Source organism: Artemia franciscana, chromosome 3 (genome assembly GCF_032884065.1).
Source record: "Artemia franciscana chromosome 3, ASM3288406v1, whole genome shotgun sequence".
In the NCBI taxonomy this organism is placed as follows: domain Eukaryota; kingdom Metazoa; phylum Arthropoda; class Branchiopoda; order Anostraca; family Artemiidae; genus Artemia; species Artemia franciscana.
The window spans coordinates 46,968,857-46,993,146 of NC_088865.1; the positions used below are offsets into that span (position 1 = coordinate 46,968,857).

Consider the following 24,290-nt stretch of genomic DNA (forward strand, 5'->3'; position numbering starts at 1 on the left):
CACTCTAAAAGCAATACTTAACAAGCAGGTGAATACAAAATTTAAGCAATTTCTAGTAATCAATTTTTCACCTCTGCATCTCAATTGATGCAATCATTTGGGAAAACGCAATACATTTAATCATTTTAGCAAGCGCAAACAGGAGGTTCTCTTTGCGTGCAATAGGTTATTTTGTAAAATCTACTTCCCGAACCATAATATTAGAAAAACCTTCATAGTCAAGATGTCTAGGGCAAAGTTCCATTGGATGGAAATGTCCCCGTTGAATCTTAAGGATGGCACAAATTTCTATAAAGTAAAGGTTCCCTGAGTAAAAAAACAGCTTGAAAGAAAAAGAAACTCCTTGAAAGAAAATGAAATCCTGAAGAGAAAAAACACATTAAATGAAAGTGAAATCTTGCATAATATTATGTGAGAATCCGTGGGTGCGCTGCCATTACGTAACACCCACGTGTGTGCTGTCATTACGTAATACCCCATACGTGTTGCCATTTTGTAACATCCACGTGTCTGCCCTCCTCAGTCACAAGCGAGAATGTCCCCACGGGCCCCAAGTCTAGCATGTCACGTGTAAATGTGCCATCCTTAACATAAGTAAATTTGTCCCTATTATATAAGAACTGAAGAAATCATGAAGAAACAAGCTTTGAAAAAAAATGTCTTAAAAAACGTCTTGAAATGTCTTGTAGTGCCTTGAAGAAAAATGCCTTAAGAAACGTCTTGAAATGTTTTGAAACGTATAGAAAAACATCTTGAATAAAATGTATTAAAAAACGTCTTGAAATGTCTTGAAACGTTTTGAAGAACGTCTTGGAGAAATATGTTTTAAAAAACCCTTCGAAAAATATTAAAATGTCTTGAAATGTTTTGAAAAACATCTTGAAGAAAAATATCTTAAAAAATCGTCTTGAAGTGATTAGAAAAATATCTTGACAAAAACATTTTGCGAAAAGTTTCGAAATGTCTTGAAACGTCTTGAAAAAACCTCTTGAAGAAAAATATCACAAATAAATCTTCCCTTCTTGACTAGTTTACTCTAACACACCCCTATTACGTTACTCCCAAACCCTATTATATAACAACCAAAGAAATCACGGGGTAAATAAGCCCCCCGCCCTCCTGAAGGTTTTTAAAGATCAATATTAGAAATCCTGAAGTAAACAAGCCCTGTCCCTCTAAGGTTTTCTTAGAAAGAAACTATTAGGTAAACCCAATGAAATCCAAAACTAAAGAAGCCTCTAAAGTTTTTTTTTTTAAAGGAAAACCTGGGGTAAAGAAGCCCCTGAAGTTAAAATAAAAGAAACTCTTAGGTAAAACCCAAGAAAATACTAAAGTAAAAGAGACCTGAAGATTTTTAAACGAAATCTTGGGGTGACGAAGGCCCCCGAAAGTTTTCCCAGACCCTTAGGTTTCATAAGAATATCAACCATAGAAAAAAACATTCCCTATTATATGACAAACACCTGAAAAAATCCCCTATGCTGTGCACCTGCGTCTGGAGGGGGTCGAAAGGGATACCTGGCCGTTTGTATGGACACCCTGGGGGTAGTGGCCATTTGAATTCCAGGGGTACTGGCCGTTTATACCTTAAAGGTATACTACTCAAACTACAATGATATAAGTTATATTTTTTATAGCATTTTAAAACACATTAAAATTGGGAGCTGGACAAAGCTGTTTTTATATGGAACTGGACAAAAAACAGAAAGCTTGACCAACTTACATTTCTGCGTCTACAGAAGAGCTTATACCAAATTAATAATTTACAGAATATATTGCAACCCGGCTGTCCCGATCCTGGGACCCCATTTACACGCACCTTTCCACCTAATGGAACGGGGGAATTGTCCAAATGGTCAAAAAGTCGTCAATACGACATTATTTCTCAAGCGATAACAAAAAAGTTATTATTTTGCAAAAACTTTACTCGGTTAAATGAAAAACAAAATTATAGAATACATAAATAAATAATGCTAACGCATATAACAAAGAAATTAAGTAGTAAACTCAGCGTTTACTATGGCTGGCAGCAGTGAGTTGCTGCGTTCGACTGTAGTGTGGTGTAAATAAGCTTTTGGATTTTTGATGCTGAGTTTAATAAGCTTCAATTAGTTTTGCCGAATTTACTGCTAATATTAAAGCGCATATCTCCCTTCCACTTGCTTAAGCTCCTGCGCCCATGGTAGGATACTAAACTTCTCAGTTGAAACGCACACAATTCCAACAGCCATTTGCATTGTGTCACTCAGTTGCATCCTATTTAAAATGACGTCTGGTATAAAAAAAACACCCCCTTTAATTAGCCATTTTTGAAATCTTATAGGGGATATTTACAACCTTCGTCACTAAACAATAGGAAAAATCACTTTTTTACTCGGGCAGCAGTGATATGTCCTCTTGTTTTTTTTTTATTGATCGCTATTGAGGTATTGAAGGGTTACAGAGAGTTGTTTCAGTATTCATTAAAGCAAATTCACATATCTTACCTTGTTTCTATATATTAGACCATTAATAATATGATTCGACCATCTTTAAGTGCCACATAGCACTACACATACCTTATATATGATTAGACCATCTTAAAGTCCCACATGGTTGACTCAGAGCGTGATGTTGGCGGTATTTTCAGAATTAGAAGGCTGGGATGGACTCATGGATATCCTAAAGAGATAACTAAGGGGTCATTTATAAAGCAGCTTAATATTCAGTTGCTCTTTAAAAATTTCAGCTAACTAGGCAGCTATAAAGTACTGCATGGTACACAAAAATTACACCAAGGGCAGTTGTTTTCTCATTACAAAAAAATAAGTTATAGAAAAATGTATTTTACTAGCAATTTTTTATCAGTCAATATCAAAAACATCAGTAAAAAGGGTCCTAGCCATCTTAACCTCTCTCTTATAGCCTTAGAGAGCGGGAGTGAACCAAACTTTTTTTAAAGCCCTAATATGAATTACGTTCAATCACCTGGGTACCCAGAATAATCCGAGGCATTTTTTCCATAAGAGATCTAGCAAATCTTCTTTCGCTTTTCGGAGCGTCCATTCTTCAAAGCCTTATTTGACCACCGTCATCACTGTAGCTTCCGAAATTCTAATCTTGTTTCGCAGACTTATCTTCCTATTCTTCAAAACCTTTTTTAACTGTTAAAAAACACTAGGCTCTGAACATCTTCACTGCTCCTATCGTCTTTAGTAATAATACTACCAAGGTAATTGGAGCTATCCACCTGATCAATCTTTCGTTACCCAACATCACACTTTCATCCTCACTTAATCTTAGTCTGTGGACTTAGTCTTCTTAACATTAATTTTATAATCTATTCTAGTACCCTCTCTCCATGCTCTCCAATTGCCTTTCCTCTGCTTCTTAAGGCAAAGCATATCAAAATGATCCATACAAAGGGGGATCTGATTCGACCCTGCTTAGCTTCTGATTTAATACAAAACCAGCTGCTAAACTCATTTCCTGCGTTTGTTTCAGCAGTGTTATTCTAGTAAGTCGCGCTTATTTTTTTAATGTATTTGTCTGGTATACCATACAAGAATAAGATCTTCGTCAAAGCTCTTCTATGGCAAAACCGAACGCTTGCTCATAATCTATAAAACTGAAAACTAAAGGTGTTTTATGACTCAGGCACTTCTCAATTATTAACCCAAGAATAAAAATTTGGTCAACACCTCCTCTGCCTTTTCCAAAATCGCACTGTTCTTCTCTTATATTCTGTCTAATTAATCTCTCAGTCTAAATAATATCCTATTACTAAATAATATGCTGCATACAGAAGCCAGACCACTGGAAAATATATAATACTATTATTACTTATAAAAAAGGAAAAAAAGAAAGAATAATAAAAAGAAAATTTAACCCAAATGACTTTTCATTAATCTTTAAGACTCTGATGGAATTGCAATATGTGATATTCTTCGGCAGGGAGTTCCAAACCTTACTACATGTGTATATAGGGCTAAAATCTGGCCTCACGGTTGGAGTACTAACAAAAAATAAAACTTCAGAGTTACTAGTTCCATCAAGATTAACACTAACTCGGGGTTGTAAAAATTTCGAAAAAAAAGAGGAAAGTTGACCATGAATATATCTATGAATAATAATACCACAAGATAGGATATACTGTGGAAGGAACCTAAGGAGAGAATTTAATAGCGTACTATTCATATCTGAAACTAAAGGATGCCAGATTGACAAAGATTGTCATTTTGGCCTATAGTCTAGGTCCAAACGATAAGCAGGTCGTTCCAAAATGGAATGGAAATTAAAATTTCTTAGAAAGGTTTAATGCAGGGGCTTTGAATCAATTAGGACGGTTAAGAAGCGTGAGCAGCTTTATTGACCTTAGCAGCCTTTGTGCGGTAGTGAGTATTTAGTAGTAGTAATAGCATTCACCTGAAAATTAACAAAAACTGGAAAAAACACATGTGATATGTAACCTCTAATTTATCTAATTGGAGCTGATCAAAACTTATATACAAAGAAGATTCTTCAAATTCTTGTATTGTAATTAAAGATGGAAACATAAAATACGAAAGAAACAAGAAACAAACAAATGCTACCGCATAAAGAAAAAACTTAAGCTCTTTATATAAAGAAGGATGTAAAATGAAAATTCTTTTTTGTTAAGAATTTTTACTTTTGCAGCTTATGATTGGATTTTTAGAACTAATTTTACATTTTTTTGGCACCTTCTTCAGTGAATTTTTTGTCTTGTCTAAACGCTTCTTAACCGATTTTTTCAGCTTCTTTAGGCCTCTACGAATCCTCTTTGATTGAACCATTTCCTCGTCAGCTAATAAAATCTCTTCAAAAACCCTACTGTCACCTTTTGCACCAATATCTCTTTGACTATGCAGTGACAGCAGGTTGTCGATTGGACTATCTTCCAGAATTTGATCATCCCCTTTAGCACCAATATTGCTGCTGATAGCTGGTGTTACTGCTAACAATATACCGAGGATTGTGACAATTGAATTCAACTGCAAAGAATAGAAATTAAAAATAAAACTGCTCAGAATAATTAGACTCACTAACGCCCAGGCAGAAAAGGAATCACCCTATGGTCTAGACTGGAATTTATAGGTTGAACAGAACGCAGAAAAGTTTATCTAAACTTCAACTCAGAAATAATTTATAGGATAAAAAGAAAGTATCGAAAGCTGTTTGGTGGATGTTTTCCTAAGCATGATGTTTTCAAGATTAGGTTCCCTCTTTTGTCCACCAAAGTCTCGTTCCTTCGTCTTTGAGGACAAAGTTTCTTTTACTGGTGTCGCTGGTTATTTGGTTTGAAACGGGGATCGGGAGTGTGGTTCTGTAAGCTCAGTTAGAGTTGACCTAGCTCTAAATAGGTACCTGGATGGAGCTGGGGAAGGTAGATGTGTCTACGTAAACAGAGCATGACTTGTTGCCCCATGACTCTTCCTAATTGAAGGCCATTAAACTGAGATCAGCACGACTAATAGGGACTGTAATGCGGTTCAATGCTGTATTCTAAAACATGCTGTTTCCAAGATTAGACTCGCTCTTTTGTCCACCAAAGTCCCGTTCCTTTGTCTGTGAGGACAAAGGCTCTTTTACTGGTGTCGCTGGTTGTTTGGTTTGAAACGGGGATCAGGAGCGTGGTTCTGTAAATTCAGCCGGAGTTGACCTAGCTCTAAATGGGTACCTGGACGGAGATGGGGAAGGTAAACTAGACGAGTGTGCAAAAAAAGTAAAAAAAAATTAACTTTAAATTACTTGCAAACTCTGGTCATGCGTAAAAATCAGAAAGAGAATATTCACGGAAATTCCTCAAATTCACCGAAAGTTTTTGTCAAACAATCCACAGGACCTCACACAAAATTCAAAACAGAATAATAGGCTACTACAGAACCACGCGAATAAGCAATATACGAATAGGGAATGGGAATAAACTATAAATATCTTTAAAGATGGCCAAGTTGCTTGTTCGTTGTTTTTTTCGTTTATAGTATCTTATTCCCAAGCCTATGGTCATACAGGATATTGAAAGTTTTGGCACTCTAAGCACACAGAAGTCATTTCAGCTGCACAGAGTGATACAAACATTAGAACTTATGGAAAATGAATCATTATAAGATTTTACTGAGCTATAGAAATGTGTTCCATTTATTACGTTAGAATAGTATTATTCTACAAAAGAACGCCAAGTTTTTATTGTTTGTTTTACGCTGTTATTCCCGTCACTCCACCCGAGTCACAGAAAATTTCGCTAGGAATATTTCTATTCGTGATTTATTTCACCTGAATCCTTTCCATGAATATCTAAGGTGTATTTTCAATCTTCTTAAAGAAGGAACAATTCCTACAGACATTCTGGTAGAAATAAGCAACAAACCGAAAGTCATTAATTCTAGCATGAATACAATTCCTTATTTCTGAACAACTAAAAAATAAAATCTTGGACATGAGTCTATTAGTAAACCAGGGTTAATAATATATATATATATATATATATATATATATATATATATATATATATATATATATATATATATATATATATATATATATATATATATATATATATATATATATATATATATATATATATATATATATATGTTGCTGACAAAGTTTTCCAGTCAAAAAATCCCAGAACTACTCATTTCTATATTTCTGGAAGTGCAATTAATCAAACCAGGAAATATTTTGTAGCACTTAGCACTATATACTCTTGTCCATCCTTCTGTTCAGCTTTGGTTGGCACCACTAGGCTATAGAGGGTTGGTAATTTTGTTTGTAGAGCATCAGCATTGTTCCTCCAATAATCCGTTTGAAGTTTACCCAGACTCACCTTACCCTTAAAGAAGGTTTAAAAAAAAAATATATACATAGTATTTTTGTAAAACTAGTCAAAAGTTAACTCAGTCTATGTCACTTGTGTGTTTCTGAGGTGCTTCCAAATAAACTATTTTATCATGCACTTGGTGCTTGGTATCTACAGGTTTCAAGTCCGTGCCATTGTCTATTTATTGTGCTTTAAGGAGCTCTGACATACTGAATTTGATCTGTTATTTTTGTTTCATCGCTTTATTTCTGAGGAGGGGGGTCCCCAATTTTAGAAAATCAGGAAAATCTTCTCAGGCTCGTACCTTTTGATGGGTAACATTAAACTTAATGATCTTTATATGTTTAAAATCAACTGAAAAAAAAACAGTCCTTTCAATATATATGCTGCTATCAAAATTCCGGTTTTCAGAGTTTCGTGTACTATTCAGGTGGTCAATCAGAGTACCAATTATTTTTTCGTCTTCAGAATACATGGGGATCATCAGCCCAACTCATCTTAGTACTTGATACTTTGAGGCCAACTCGGTTTTTCGTTGTAATTTCTGTTCGTTTCGGGTTTCATTGATCTATTGATGGTGATTTGTGGTAGTCTTAAATTATTTGACTTCATGTTGACTCTTATTTGGTTTATTTTAGCTCTTTACCTTTCCTCGAAAAACTTCTTTTGTTGACTTTTTTTATTATTCAAAGTTTAAGACAAGCAGGAATAAAGTCTTATCAGGAAGCAAATTTAAATGGAGCCTGATTAAAACCTATTAAGTTTATCTTCATATTTTTTTTGTACAAAAGATAAGCATAACACTTATCAGAAGACTTTTAAAAATACATGTTTCTGATGATGGAGAAGCTTTTGTTCGTGCTTATTTTCTTTTCGTTTGTGAAACACCACGACATTTATCATATACACCACAGACTTAGAAAAATATCTTTCAACCTTTGTACTTGCATGGAATGTTAACGATTTGGGGCAAATTAATCCCTACAGTTTGAATTTGCGACACTGTAAAAAATTATAGCTAAATTAACGAGTATATTTTTTCAAACGAAACCAAAAAGCAGCCTTAAAATTTAGAACGACGAGCATTATTCCATGTTTTTTCGGTTTTTGACATTTACCCCGGAGAATACCCCTCCTCCCGCAAAATGCCCCTAACCCCTGGAAAATGGCCCCTGAGGAAAATGCCCCCCTCGGCATTTACCCCTGGAAATACCCCCCAAGATACACCTCCCCCCTTGGAAAATAAGGCTTTCTAAATGTGACAGTTTTATTCGAGTATTGTTTTTTTTTCTGTAGGGGTAAGGAATTTTGGGTCTTGTGTATTATACGCCACTCACTCAAGTTTACGCTGTGTAAAACTTGAAAACAAACCGGTTTCTTCGTTCGTTTCTTTCTGCTTAGCGTAAGGCAAAGACAAAAGACAGAATAGATATGAAATATATAATATGGGCTATTTGTTTGAACACGAGAGGGGGGGGGAGTATCTGGAAAGTTTGAAGTCAGAAAATAATTCTTACTTCACAATATGCAGAATAATTGTACCTAAAACATTTTATATGCAGACACGCTATACTTTATCCCCCTCTCCCCTAATATGGAAATATATGGCCGAAGTTTGTTTCTATAGTAATGAAGAAACTAACAAAGAAACCGGTTTGTTCTCGAGTTTTACCCATCATAAACGTAAACGAGTGGCGTATAATACACAAGTGCCGGAATTTTTCATGGAGAGAGAGAGCCAGATTTTCCGGTATTATCTAAAAACTATCATAAATTAAATATAAAAAAGTTTGTTCTACTGAAAGTAAGGAACATCATCGAACCTTAAAACAAACAGAAATGATTTCATAAAAAACGGGCTGCCTCCACCTCAAAACCTCGCTCTTTACGCTAAAGTTTTTTTTTAATTAAAAACGAACTTATTATTCTAATTTAACAGCCATTGTGTTTCAGGAATCGTTTTATAAAGAATTATGAAAAAAACATTAGCATAAAGAGCAATGTATTATGGAAGGGACAACTCCTTTCATAGGCGTAATAATTTCTGTTCGTTACAAGATTTGATGTTGCTCCTTACTTTCTGTTGAAAAAAATTATTATTAATTTAATTTCTGATCGTTTTTAAATAATACCAGGAAATCCGGCTCTCTCTCCATGAAAAATTCAGGTACTTGTGCATTATATGTCACTCACTCATGTTTACAATGTGTAAAACTCGAGAACAAACCGGTACCTCCGTTAGCTTCTTAGTTACTTTAGAAACAAATTTGGGATATACATTCGCTTATAAGGGGTGTGTGTAAAACATAGCGGGTCTACTTGCAAAATGTGTTAGGTACAATTATTCAGCATATTTTGAAGTAAGAATTTTTTTCAACTTCAAACTGTCATAATACAATATCCCAAATAAAATTTATAAATTTGAAAAAACTTATTTCTTACAGGGGGTATATTTTCCAGGATAAAAAATCGAGAAAAGGATGGGCTATTGTTTTGTTTTTTTTTTTTGGAGGGGGGGGGGGTAAATGCCGGCCAATTTTTTGTTCATAGTCTCCCTTACGCGATCTGTAATGTTTTGAAACGTCTTTTTGATTAGTTATAGTTCAATTTCGTATGACGTAGCTATAGTATTGGCTAATATAGGTGTACTTTTAAAGTCGATTTCACTTTTTCTGCTTAAGAATTAAGATATTTGGTTGTAACTGAAATTTTTGACAAAATTCGAATATTCAAAATTTTTGAACAGAAATAGTTTATTTTGCAATAAATGTTTAAAGAAAATGTTGTAATATAATTTTTGGTGCATGGACAGATAGATTGTTGTTGATGGGGGTATCGTGACCCCTCAAAGCCCTTGGCGATAGGTCTGTAATTCATGAAGTTTGACCATCGTTTACGTTTAGCATTTGTTATTGGGAAATATACGGACACTTTTCCGAGGGGGGGGGGCTAATTTTCAACTATGTGGATTTTCCACTTGGAGAATTCTCCATGGGGAGAGAAGTTTCTAGGGGTTGAGCTTTCCAGGGGAAATATTGCACTGCGGGAAATTTGGTGAAATTCCTAGGCAGAGCTAATGCTATTTGTCTTACCGTCTTAATTTTAGATGTGGAGACGCTGAAGGAGAATTGTCCAGGGTAAATTTTTACTGGGTTGGAATTTTACAGAGGGGGTGAGGGTGATTTTTCAAGGGATATATTTTCCAGAGGGGACTTTCTGCGAAAGAAACTTTCAACCAGGGGATGGATGGGGGAGGGGGTGCATTTTTCGGGAATCTCATACGGAGGGGAGATTACCGGCATTATTTTTAAAACAATCAGAAATTTTAGTATGTTTCAAATGAAAGTGCGCTAATAAAAATTTATCACTCGAGATCATTCACAAGAGATTTTCTGAGTGGAATTTTCAGCTAGAATGGAGTTTTCTGGGAAGAATTGGAATATTTTTAATTTAAAACACTTTTTGAACAAAACAAGTTTTTGCAGGAAAAGTAAATTGCTCCGTTAAGCTGAAAATCATTAGAAATAAATTCAAATAATTTTCTAAGCACAAAACCACCACTAATTACCATTAAAAAATAAATTAAGCCCAAAACGAACAGAAATTACAATAAATAACCGACTAAAACTCAAAACAAGCAAACATTAACATGAGTACAGCTGACAATCTCCACACCTCAAGACCAGAACATAATTTCAATTTACTGGAAACAAAATATATTTTAAATGTTTTCACTTTTTTGACTTATAATAAATAAAGGAATATTAAGACTTTAAGGACTAAATATAAGAATATGTATATTAAACTGACAAAACACTTTTTTTTTTAATGAAGGGCAAATTATGTTCTGGTTATGAAAAGATATGGGAGTTGTGAGTCAAATCCTTATGATTCTTACACGTTTGAGTTTGACACTTCTATTGTGACGCTGCTATAGGTTATCTATTGTGAATTCTATTCATTTTTGGTTTTAATTAATTACTAATAGTGAATTGTGGTGGTTCTACACTTGGAAGATATGAAAAAGTAACTATTAGAATTTGAAAACGCTTTTGTCCGTCTAAACTTAAACAATAATAATGTGTTGGTTCCAAAAGGAAAAGGTTCCCAAATGCTTTCAAAGGAAAGCTAAACCTTCTTAAAGTCTATGGTTCCATATGTTTTTAGCTTAATTTTAATGATTTTTCGCATACATTCATTGTTCTTCTCTTAATTTGGCACCCACTACTGTCAAAAATCGAAGAAACTCATATGGAGGTCTTTTCAAAAATATGGATTTGTGATTTTTTTTTAGTTTTAGTTTTAGATGTTTTAAAGAAAAAGTTTTTTTTCGATCTTCTCAACGAAACTAAAAAAAAAAATACACAACTCAAATAAAATTCTCAAATTTAGAAAACATTATTTTCCACGGGTGGTCGGGGGTGGGGGGGTGGGCTGGGGGGTTCTGGGTGGTATTTTTCCCTGGGTTATTAGCAAAGGGGAGCTGTTAAACGCCATAGAACCCGACCGTTATTCATATCAATTTTCATTCATCCTGTAGACACCCTTTAATATCTAGTCCACCGTTTTATTAAAAGAATATTTTCGTGTTAAATTGCAATCAAACCAAAAGAGTAAAATTTCGATAACTATAAAATAAGACGTTAGGGACCAAAACAACCAGATTGGTTCCTCAGCTTGTTATCGCATTAAATCAATGACTAATGATTGAACATTATTAATATGCTCTCCAAGTCTTCTGCCTTCGGGTTTAGAATTACGGAACGGGTGCTTTGTTTAACGCCTCGCGGATGTTCAGAAATTAAACTCTCTGTTCAATTCTTTTTCAATCGCGGCAAATCAGACAAACACTCAAGGTTATCGGATTTCACTGCCGTCATTTAACTCAAGGGGTTTCTCACTGAAAATTACGATTATTGCATTGTCATATTTCGCAATTTGGCAAGTAAATAGGAATATCTATTTGCAAAAGAACTATTATTCGAGGAGAAAATTAGAGAAAATATTATTATATATTTTTGGGGGGGAGGAGGGGGGTTCAATTCTTACGACAGAAATACCAGGAAAACACGGGAAAATTAAACATTTCGCTGAGAAAATTAAGCATTTTACAAAGTTAAGGTGGGTGAATCCCTCCCCTGCGTGTGTGCCTGTGGTCTGGTCATTATTATTTGCCAGGGTGCGGTATAAAATTGTGGAAATTACATATAAAAAGTATATGTTTTCAGGTTTTTACTTCATGCAGACCTATTTACAAAAATAAAATTTAAATAATTGCTCGTAGCGAAGTGACCAATTTACTTCATTTTATCAAACAGTTCGTGGTAACGAACTGTAGTAAGGAGCGACCCGGCTCAATAGTAACCAAAACTCTAAAAAACGGATTTTTGATACAAATAGCTACATGAACAAAATTGCATTTTAATGCTGACTTTAAATATATCAGTTTTATCTATCTAAAATTACAAGTCTAAGAAAAATTGCCTTATTTTAGAAAATAGATGGAAACACCTGTTAAAAGTAATAAAACCAAATTTACACCCATCCGATTCAGCATATCAGGGAACCCTACCGTGGAAGTTTCAAGCTCCTATCTGCAAAAATGTGGATTTTTTTTCCAGGGGTGATCTTATCGAACCAGTTGTCCTAGAATGTTACGAGTGGGCTCATTCCAACGGAAATGAAGTTATATATAAGTGAATTATATATAATAAATGAAGTATATAGTATCCTTTTTAAGTGATCAAAAAAATTGGAGGGCACCTATGCCCCCTTCCATGCCAATTATTTTCCCAAAGTCACCGGATCAAAATTGTGAGGTAGACATTTTATTCAGCATAGTCGAAAAACCTTATAACTATGTCTTTGGGGACGACTTACTCCACCAGAATCCCCGTGGAAGGGGCTACAAGTTACAAACTTTGATCAGTGTTTATATAGTAATGGTTATTGGGAAGTGTACAGACGTTTTCAGGGGGATTTTTGGTTGGGGGAGGGGTTGAGAACAGGGGGTTATGTTGGGGGAGCTTTCCTTGGAGGAATTGGTTATGGGGGAAGAAAATTTCCCTGAAGGGAGCGCAGGATTTTCTAGCATTATTTAAAAATAAAACAATACAAAAATAAATAAGAAACAGTTTTTTCAACTGAAAGTAAGGAGTAGCACTAAAATTTAAAACTAACCGAATATAGAAGTTCATTACGTAAGCTTACTCATAAGTTACTTATATCTTTTACTAGCAAAAACGTTCGTTAAAAAATTAAAAGGTCTAGTTGCCTTTTTAAGTAACCAAAACATTGGAGGACAACTAAGCCCCCTCCCCCGCTCCTTTTTTCTCAAAGTGATTTGATCAAAACTATGAGAAAGCCATATAAATATGCAAATTTCGTTTTAATTATTCATCTGTGGAGAGCCAAAATCAAACATGCATTAGTTCAAAAACGTTCAGAAATTAAATAAAAAAGACACGTTTTTAACTGAAAGTAAGGAGCAACATTAAAACTCAAAACGAACATAAATTACTTCGTATATGACAGGGGCTGCTCCCTCCTCAACGCCCCGCTCTTTACGCTAAAGTTTGACTCTTTCTCTCAACTCTACTTTTTAAAACAGTAAAAAACTTTAGCGTAAGGTGAAGGGTGTTGAGGAGGGAGCAGCCCCTTTCACATACGAAGTAATTTCTGTTAGTTTAAGTTTTAATGTCTCTCCTTACTTTCAGTTAAAAAAAAAAAAAAATTTTTATTTAGTTTATCCATACGGGTTCATTAAAAAAAATTCTAAAGTTCGAATGTTGCTTGTGTATTTGTATAACTGAATTTGTGATCGGATAAGACTGTAATGACACATGATAACTACCTATACCTAGCACAGTTGGATTTATATAAAAGGTTCTCGTATCTCCATACTTCTTGGCAACCTTTTGTCGACAATGTCTGGTAACAGTGCCTCAGAATAAAATTTTTTTAGATTTGGCAGCATTTTGTTAGACCAGAATTCTCGGTCACGACCAATCTTTTCATCATATAATTCCTCTTCCCCTAAAAATATTACAAAGTATACAAAATCAATGTCACAACATTCCAATTGCATTTCAATTTGGTAATAGTAGTCATGAGTTCTTTTCAGCTTTATTTCACTATTAACTATCTTTTCAAGACATGTATTTTTTTTAAGCACTATCCACTCTTCCAATGTAAGCCCTTTTGCTGTCAAAGGGCACTTTACCTCCAAAAGAGCCTTTTCACCCAAAGGAAAAATTGCTATCCCGTCCGGACTGGCCCCTAGAAACCCACATTCCTTGTGAATGAAAAGCCCAGCAGAGTTCACAAAGCAACCCGTTTTCTTTGCAAAAGCTAAAATAGTTATAGGCTCATACATCAGACCATGCGTCATTACCTTTGTTTGGTGGTTTTTGGGATACAGCAGCTGCCGAACTAATGAACCCAGAGTCTTCAACCGCCTTTTATAAACAGCACCAGCTACGGAAGCGGTAATTCTGTTTTTTCTGTATTCTATCCAGTTATTATCGATAGAATTTTTCTGAAGCCTAGTGCCTTTTTCGATACTCAGGATTTCCGTTGCAGTACATTGGAGACGGGTCAAAAAATCTGTTTTTGGAATTTTTGAGCGCACTGTAATCAAGATCCGGAGCGGTTCCGTTCGAGCCGTAATTTTTGTCTGCTCCGGTTGGCTTCCTGATTTCTTTTGAAGGGAGTTTTGTGGAAGTGTTAGTGAAAAGGCGCTTTCTAGCAGACAGTTTTTTACGTCAAGCAGTAGTCATGGCCCACTGCTGTGCAAGTTTTTTCAACTGCCTACTTGGTGTAGATCCTACAGTTCTTCGAAATATTTCAAGGCGAGCCGAGTGACCTTTCGTAAATCGGATTCCTGCTGCTTTAACACGGGTGGTATATCGCGCACTTTGGCTAACCATGATGTTTTTTCCACCTATAAGCCTTGCAACTATGCTCATAAGATATTCTGCCAGGTTGTTCGTGTTATATCCTATCAGTAGACGAGCCCTTCTGGTCCGCGTATCAAAGGCTGAATACACATGGCTGAGAAAGATGTTGCTAGGGGTGTCTTTAGGATTAACCTGTAGAACTTTTCCGGGGAACGAGCAGCGTGTAGGACAAAATCTATGGTCACCACGGAAAAAATGCAGAGGAATCGCCTTCAGCGTATTGATGAGATCCTTCACGCTTTTCTTCTCTGAGGTGGCACATGCAATTGCATTTCTGGCAAAATGACACATTTTCTTTATTATTGCGGCACTAAGAAATCTTCTGCATTCGCCATTTTCATGCTGCTTCTTATATAGTCTGTTCTTCAAGCATTTGCACGCATGATTAGCACACTCAATTTTTTCTACATTTCTGCCATATGGTACCCTTGCTATAATTTCAGAATGGGTACTCGAATCGGCGTCGGCAACAAATCGAGCATATCTTAGATTGTGCATGTTTGTTGCTATTCGGATTGCTCCAACTAATATATCTGACTCCATACCTGTACTAGGCCCCTGCCAGTTCATAAAACATGTTCAGGAACAGATCTATTTACTTGATGCCTGTATTTCGCGCAAGTACAGCAATATTTGTTCCTAATTCCTAGATTTAAGAGTTTCTTTGAATAGAAACCACTCCACAGCCTGAGAGTGCACGATACCTATTCCTATAACTTCGTGTACACCAGATTCCTTCAACTATAACCCATGTCTCTACAGCTCCATTTGGGTGAATTTTCTCACCTGCTTCAAGTGCCATCCTTCGCTCGGTTTTCCCATTTTCGATAAGACAGTCATAGAGAAATTTATCCAATTCTACGCAAATTTCTTTCTCAAATTTCGTAAAGACTTTTTGAGGCGGAGTATTTATTCCAATCGTAGAGAAAAGTTCTTGAACCTGGGCGTAAGTCATTCTACCATTTGTTGCACCAACCACTACCTCTTTGTTGACACTTACTGTTCTTGTTTCTGTTTTGTGTTTCTTTCTGATAGTATTCACACTATCAAAATCAGTCCTTTTCCGTTTTTGACTACGGTTTTTGTTGAGTCTGTTTTTTTAAGCCTACGAGGAGCAATGGCTTTTATGCCTGAATTGTGGCTTCCTCATGACGTGATTCGCATTTGAAGATGAGTCTTGAGCACAATCCAGCTCTAGATCCTTTAGAAAACATCATATTCGAAACTAAATTGATGTCTTGGCACCTATAAATAAAAAGGTTGTGAGGAAGTAAAATAGTAAAGTAGCGATTTTATTGTTTTGGTAAAAAGGAAAGTGCTATAGCTTCAAAAAGGATAGGTAGTATGTAGAGTAGTGAGCGATGTAGGGTAATTAAAATATGAAATAAAATAGAAAATATAGCTAGAAATGGGTGGGAAGTGGAAATTATACGATCTAACCGAAAGTTTGTTGTATTTCATTGTCAGATTAAACCACCCAATTTTATTTATGTATGTAACCAAGCCGAAAACTGTCCTGAAACTACCAATCAGGAAAGCCAAGTATTTCAAAACTTTATAAAATCCTTTGGGGATTGACAGGAAATACCCTCTAAATCGAACCGTGTCGATTTACCAAATACCAAGGAAAATTACTAACCGAATTCAAAGAAAAATTAAGTCTCACTTGACTCCCTAAAATCAAATTCAAAGTAAAAATCCGTGCCCAAAATTCTGTTGCTTCTCAACTATCATTTAAATTTTTATTCGAGTAATCCACAAAGTTCTTATAGTACGATGAAAAATACCAATATGCTTTTATGAGTTAGGAGGATCAAATTAGCTCGTTTGTTTCTCAAATCCTTTAAAGCCTTTGCAGACATTCTTTCAGAACCTTTATCCATACTTTTTAATGATTAAATAAAAAACAAGTTTTTTGAATGAAAGTAAGGAGCAACATTAAAACTTAGAACGAACAGAAATTATTCCGTATATGAAAGAGGCTGTTTCCTCCTCAACGCCCCGCTCTTTACCCTAAAGTTTGGCTCTTTCTCTCAACTCTACTTTTTAATACTGTAAAAACTTTAGCGTAAAGAGCGGGGCGTTGAGGAGGGGACAGCCCTTTTCATATACGGGGTAATTTCTGTTCGTTTTAAGTTTTAATGTTGTTCCTTACTTTCATTAAAAAAAAACTTGTTTTTTTACTTAATACTTTCTTAAGCTTTCTTAAGGCAGGACGGACTCGCAAAGAATCTTCCTATACCTCCCATATTAAACATTTGGAGTTTGCCTGACATTCCTGAATTAGTGATTTTGGCGGTTTTTATGTCTTTTATGTTTTAAAGTTTGGCTCTCTCAACTCTACTTTTTAATACTGCAAAAACTTTAGCGTGAAGAGCAGGGCGTTGATGAGGAAGCAGCCTCTTTCATATACGAAGTAATTTCTGTTCGTTTTAAGTTTTAATGTTACTCTTTCCTTTCATTTAAAAAAATTCGTTTTTTTATTTTTAATTTCTGAACGTTTTTTTAGTTAATCCATGTTTTGATTTCGGCTCTCCGCAGATCAATAATTAAAACGAACTTTGTATTTTTTTTTTTTTTGCTAAACGGCTTTCTCATAGTTTTGATTGAACTATTTTGAGAAAAATGAGCGGGGGAGGCGGCCCAGCTGCTTTCCAATTTTTTGTTACTTAAAAAGGCAACTAGAGCTTTTAGTTTTTTACGATGGTTTTCATTAGTAAAGATAAACATAACTTACGAATTAGCTTACCTAACAAACTGATATATTCGCAGGTTTCTATTACGTATATGAGGTTGGTTCACCCACTTGTCAATACCTCGCTCATTACACTAAAGCTTAAATTTTGTCCTAAATCCTTAAGAATGACCCCTGAATCACAAAGGCTGTAGAATAAATAGTTGAAATTACTAAAAATACTTTAGCGTAAAGAGTGAGGGATTAGGAGGAAATTAACCCCTTATATGTGTAATATTTATTGTTCATTTCAAGTTTTACTGCTGGTCCTTACTTTCAGTTGAAAACACTTTCATATTTATTTTTCATTGTTTTTTTAAATAATGCTAGAAAATCCTGCCCCCCCCCTTCATGGAAATTTTCTTCCCCCATGACAAATTCCTCCATGGAAAGTCTCTCCCACATAACCCCCTCTTCTCAACCCCTACTCCCAACCAAAAAATCCCCCTGATAACGTCTGTACACTTCCCAATAATCATTACTATGTGCAAACACTGGTCAAAGTTTTTAACTTGCAGCTTCTCCCACGGGGACTGTGGGGGAGTAAGTCGTCCTGAAAGACATAGTTATAAGGTTTTTCAACTATGCTGAATAAAATGGCTATATCAGGATTTTGATCGGACGACTTTTGGAAAAAATGAGCGTGGGAGGGGGCCTAGGTGCCCTCCAATTTTTTTGGTCACTTAGAAAGGGCGCTAGAACTTTTCATTTCCATTCGAATGAGCCCTCTCGCAAAATTTTAAGACCACTGGGTCGATACGATCACCCTTGGAAAAAAAATAAATAAACACGCATCTGGGATTTGTGTTTTGGCAAAATATACAAAATTCTACATTCTTGTAGATAGGAGCTTGAAACTTGTACAATAAGGTTCTCTGATACGCTGAATCTGATGGTGTAATTTTCTTTAAGATTAAATGACTTTTAGGATTAAATGATTTTCTAAAATAAGGTAAATTTTCTCAGGCTCGTAACTTTTGATGGGTAAGACTAAACTTGATGATGAAACTCACATATTTAAAATCAGCATAAAAGTGCGATTCTTGAGATGTAACTCTTGATATCAAAATTCTGTTTTTTAGAGTTTTGGTTACTATTGAGCCGGGTCGTTCCTTACTACAGTTCGTTACCACGAACTGTTTGAAATTACCTCTACTGGTAAGTTCGCTTTATGTTGGAAATAAAATGAAAAAAAGAAGTTTTTTAACTGAAAGTAAGGAGCGACATTAAGGAACAGAAATAACTCCGTATATCAAAGGGGCTTTTCCATCCTTAAAGCCTTGCTCTTTACGCCAAAGTTTGACTCTTTTTCTCAAGTTTACTTTTTAAAACAGTAAAAAACTTTAGCGTAAGGAGTGGGGCGTTGAGGAGGGAAAAACCATTTTAATATACAGAGTAATTTCTGCTTGTTCTAAGTTTTAATGTTGCTCCTTACTTTCAGTTAAAAAACTTGTTTTTTTGTATTTTAATTCTGAATGTTTTTGGATTAATACATTTTTTTTTCTGGTTTTTTTTTTTGTTTTTCTGTTTGCCATCCTGGCATGTCCAATGAATTATGGGACAGAATAGAGGCAGTTCAAAAAACGTGTCTAAAAATTATTTTCAAACAGGGTAAAGGGCCTTACATTTCCCTTCTTCGGAGATCAAATCTAGTCGCCCTTAAGGAAATGAGAGTACAAATTTCCTTGTTATTTTGCCAACAATACCGTGCATAACCCTTGTACTACTTCTGTTTTCCCTAGTGAACATTTACCCACCCGCCACGTCAGGGGCGGATCTAGGATTTTTTTTGGGGGGAAGGAGTGTACATAAAAGGTTACTCCGATAAGCTTGTGGACAAAGAAATACCAGCAATTTAAAGGGAACTGCAATAATTTCTAAGTCGTAGGTAGGTAGTGGACATGGACTTTAATTTAATATAAAATCTGGTGAGTTCTATTGAAATTAAAGTCAATTAGAAATATTGATACAAAAAAAGTAAGTTTATAAGAACCACCTCGCCATAAAAACAATTAAAAGTTTGTTCACTCTCTACAAAAAAAATAATATATTTAATCTTTTCCGCATAATTTGTAGCATTTGCACTTCTGGCGACTATAGCGAGTTAGTTAAACTTTATATTGTCAAAAACAAATTAGTACCATATTTTGGTACCATACATTCTTTTGAACTAATTGTTGATTAAACATTAAATAATAGTTCGTTTGATGGTGTAGGAGGAAAGAAATAGAAATAAAATGCTTTCTAAATGTTGCTATTAGCAGCGGATTAAGTCAGAATTTTAAATCACACCTTCTTACTAATGAAGATTTTCGCCTCCCAGTTGGCATTTGTGGTAATACGGACAGATTCCCTTGATAAACTTAGATTTAATTAAAAACTTTTTTGGGGACATGTGTCATTAATAAAAATCTAACAGAGACTGCAAAAAGTAACTAAAAACTTGTTTCAAACTTGTTTGCAAAAAGAAACAGCCTTAATAATTAAAAACTTACTAAAAACTTGACTATTAAAAACCAAATACAAAAAAAATAATTTTCGTCCCAAAAAGAACCAAAGAAAGCGGTCCCAACCACAAATCTACTACTATGTCAGGGGGAGGGTGCCCCCTGCATTCGCCACTGCCCCATGTTCTAATTCAACAAAAATCCCCCTTCTTGTCCCAATAAGAGTTTCCACTGAAAGATATAGAAGAGCGTTCATCCTTCACATAGTTGAAATTTTAAATTACTAACCCTCCCCTCTTCTCACTTCTCTTTTGACTTGTAGTTTTAATGCTTATTTTGCAACTGCAAACTTTACAATTCTTGCAAGGTAAACTAAATTGTCATTTTGTTTAAATTTGTTTTCCCGGTTTTAATTTACGACTTTTTATGGTTTGACTTTTTTACTGATTGTAATTCTATGAGTTTAATCTGGTTTGATATTTGTTACTGATTGGCATTCACCATTTTTTCATTTTTTTTTATTGACACTAAAGTGTGAATTTGGCCCTTTTGGGCTTGTGATAGCGGTTTTGTAGAAATAAATCTTGTCTTGTCTAAACCGTAGTTTGAAAATAATGTGATAGATAACCCGTGAAATATGACAAGAGAAGAACCAGAACTTGAGTACGAAGATGAGATTGCTAAAGAAATAGCAAAACAACTGCCGATTATTCTATATAAGCTTTAAATTGTTGGTAAAACCAACAATAGTGAAATTAAACCAACCTAAGCAGATACCGTCGGAGCGTTCTGTTATTCTGGGATGGAAATATCTTTAAAAGCTATCGAACATTCTTTCTCTATAGCAGAAAAGACAATTATCAAGAATTACTCAGGTACAAGTTGTATTAATTGTAACCCAGAATAATTCCGCATCCTAATAATTTTGATAGCAGTAAATCAGTGACCTAAAATGAAAGACAAAGAAAAAACTTACATGTGGCGAATCACGAGCTTTTCATAATTCTCAAAACGGTAGGGTAGATCCACAATCCGGCGTGAGCCTTTTAGTAGGTCTGACCCCAAATTTCTTCCAGAAGTGATAACTTTCAGCGCAAAAGGGGAATTTGTTCCAATTTCTTTGGAACTTGATTCGTCATGAACCGAAGCAACCGTTAAGCCTTCTAACAAATATTTTGGTAAACGTGGTCTGCCTCTAGCCCGAAAATTTAATTTTAACTTTTCACGATGGGCCTCCACATTTGGCAAATTGAGCCCTCGCATATTTTTTTTTTCCATGTTACTCTGGTCAATAACAAGAACGATATAAGAATTTTATTAGGGTTGTGACCATTTTTATCCGGGTTTACTTACTAAGGGGTCGAATTGTTTCTTGGAAAGGCCATGGACTTGAGACTGGTCATTGACTGCTTTAGTATGGGTAATTTTTATTGGGGTTTATTTACCAAGGGGTTGAATTGTTTCTTGGAAAGGCCTTGGACTTGAGACTGGTCATTGACTGCTTTTGTAGTTTGCTTTGGTAGTTCTACAGCAAGACTCGGGTCTTGCTATAACAAATTTAAATACTCTGGGGACATTTTGTTTCGTTCACATTAGTTATTAATTAGCTTGTTTTATATATCTTTAATTCTTATTTCAGTACGAAGATTATGCAAAATTGTACATATACTACAATATATAAATTTGTCCTGAATTTATTTTAGTGGTACAATAATAACCAAAACGATAGATCATTCTTTTTAAAATAAAACTTTTGCTTCTTATTCGGCCCTTGTGCTGTGTTCAATTTATCTCTAGGATTAGACGCAGCTTATCCTTAATTATTTATACAATACAATTTTCTTATATATTCATTAACCGGCAGTTTGGTGTCTGCACCCTACTTCTTCTCTAGACTGTTTAAACAGGTTACAACTAATTAATGCTTGACTGAATCGCTCCTGAACAATCCAAGTGGTTAGTCCCTTGGTGTAATTTATGCATTCTTAGATGCTCCGATTACAGCTCAATCTAACCTTTTGAGGGGAATTTTTGATTTTGGAACACTAATATGTAAAGTATTAGAAGGGACTGCAGCCAGGAGGTATATATTATAGAAATAAGTTTCTGATTGTTGAATAGAAAATTTTTTGCTCTATTTTTTTGATACCCCACAACAACAATTTCAAGCATAACAATCTAGAATGCAAACCCGAAACAGGTTTTTTAATTATTTTGGAATTATAAAAAAATAATAATTGTCGGCTTTAAGATTTGATTAGGCCAAAATATTCGTCAGATTTGTTTTTACTTCTATTGACATAAAAACCGCCAAAATCACTAATTCAGGAATGTCAGGCAAACTCCAAATGTTTAACATGGGAGGTATAGGAAGATTCTTTAGAGTCCGTCCTGCCTTAAGAAAGCTTCTACCCGATTTTGATAGTATTAAGTAAAAAAACAAGTTTTTTTTTTAAATGAAAGTAAGGAACAACATTAAAACTTAAAACGAACAACAAATTACTCCGTGTTTGAAAGGGGCTGTTCCCTCCTGAAAGCCCCGCTCTTTACACTGAGGTCTCTTACTGTTTTCAAACAGTTCGTGGTAACGAACTGTAGTAAGGAGCGACCCGGCTCAATAGTAACCAAAACTCTAAAAAATTGAATTTTGATATCAATAGCTACATCAAAAGAGTCGCATTTTAATGCTGATTTTAAATATATAAGTTTCATCAAGTTTAGTGTTACCCATCAAAAGTTACGAGCCTGAGAAAATTTGCCTTATTTAGGAAAATGGGGGCAAACACCCCCTAAAAGTCGTAGGATCTTAACGAAAATGACACCATCAGATTCAGCGTATCAGAGAACCATACTGTAGAAGTTTCAAGCTCCTATCTACAAAAATGTGGAATTTTGTATTTTTTGCCAGAAGACAAATCACGGGTGCGTGTTTATTTGTTTGTTTGTTTTTTGTTTTTTTTTTTTCCCCAGGGGTCATCGTATCGACCAAGTGGTCCTAGAATGTCGCAAGATGGCTCATTCTAATGGAAATGAAAAGTTCTAGTGCCCTTTTTAAGTGACCAAAAAAATTGGAGGGCATCTAGGCCCCCTCCCACGCTCATTTTTTTCCCAAAGTCAACGGATCAAAATTTTGAGATAGCCATTATGTTTCGCATAGTCGAAAACCATAATAACTATGTCTTTGGGGATGATTTACTCCCCTGCAATCCCTGGGGGAGGGGCTGCAAGTTACAAACTTTGACCATTGTTTACATATAGTAATGGTTATTGGGAAGTGTACAGACGTTTTCAGTGGGATTTTATTTTGTTTGGGGGTGGGGCTGAGGAGAGGGGGCTATGTTGGGGGATCTTTCCTTGGAGGAATCTGTCATGGGGGAAGAAAAATTCAATGACAAGGGCGCAGGATTCTCCAGCATTACTATAAGAAAACAATGAAAAATAAACATGAAAACGTTTTTTCAAATGAAAGGAAGAAGTAGCATTGAAACTTAAAACGAACAGAGATTATTACGCATATGAGGGGTTCTAAAAATACTTTAGCATAAAGAGCGAGGTATTTAGGAGGAGATAAATACCTTGCTCTTTATGCTAAAGTATTTTTTAGCAATTTCAACTATTTATTCTGCGGCCTTTCTGATTCAGGGGTCATTCTTAAAGAATTGGAACAAAACTTACGATTTAGTGTAAAGAGCGAGGTATTATCGAGGGTACAAATCCCCTCGTATACATAATAGGAATATAAGGTTATGAAAGTTTGTTACGTAAGTTAATTCTTAAGTTACGTATATTTTTTACTAATAAAAACGTTCGTTAAAAATTAAAAGTTCTAGTTGCCTTTTTAAGTAACCGAAAAATTGGAGAGCAACTAGGCCTCCTTCTCCACCCCTTATTTTTCAAAATCGTCTGATCAAAACTAATAGAAAGCCATTTAGCCAGAAAAAGAATTAATATACAAATTTCATTTTAATAATTTATGTGCGGAGAGCCAAAACCATTCATGCATTAATTCAAAGACGTTCAGAAATTAAATAAAAAAAAACTAATTTTTTTAGCTGAAAGTAAGGAGCGACATTAAAACTTAAAACGAACAGAAATTACTCCGTATATGAAATGAGTTGTCCCCTCCGCAATCCCTCGCTCTTTACGCTAAAGTTTGACTCTTTGCCACAATTCTACTTTTTAAAACAATTTAAAGCTTTAGCGTAAAGAGCGAGGGATTGCGGAGGGGACAACTCATTTCATATACGGAGTAATTTCTGTTCGTTTTAAGTTTTAATGTCGCTCCTTACTTTCAGCTAAAAAAATTAGTTTTTTTTATTTAATTAAAAGTA

General features: G+C 35.0%; 1 long non-coding RNA gene across 1 annotated transcript in view; it reads right to left on the reverse strand.

The window, feature by feature from the left end:
• Positions 1 to 4,496: 4,496 nt before the first annotated feature.
• LOC136025341 (uncharacterized) overlaps positions 4,497 to 24,290 on the reverse strand; it is a 32,990-nt gene continuing 13,196 nt past the window's right edge. Inside the window, exon 2 of the long non-coding RNA XR_010617074.1 lies at positions 4,497 to 4,991. This is a non-coding gene — a long non-coding RNA (uncharacterized LOC136025341). The remainder of the gene's footprint in view (positions 4,992 to 24,290) is intronic.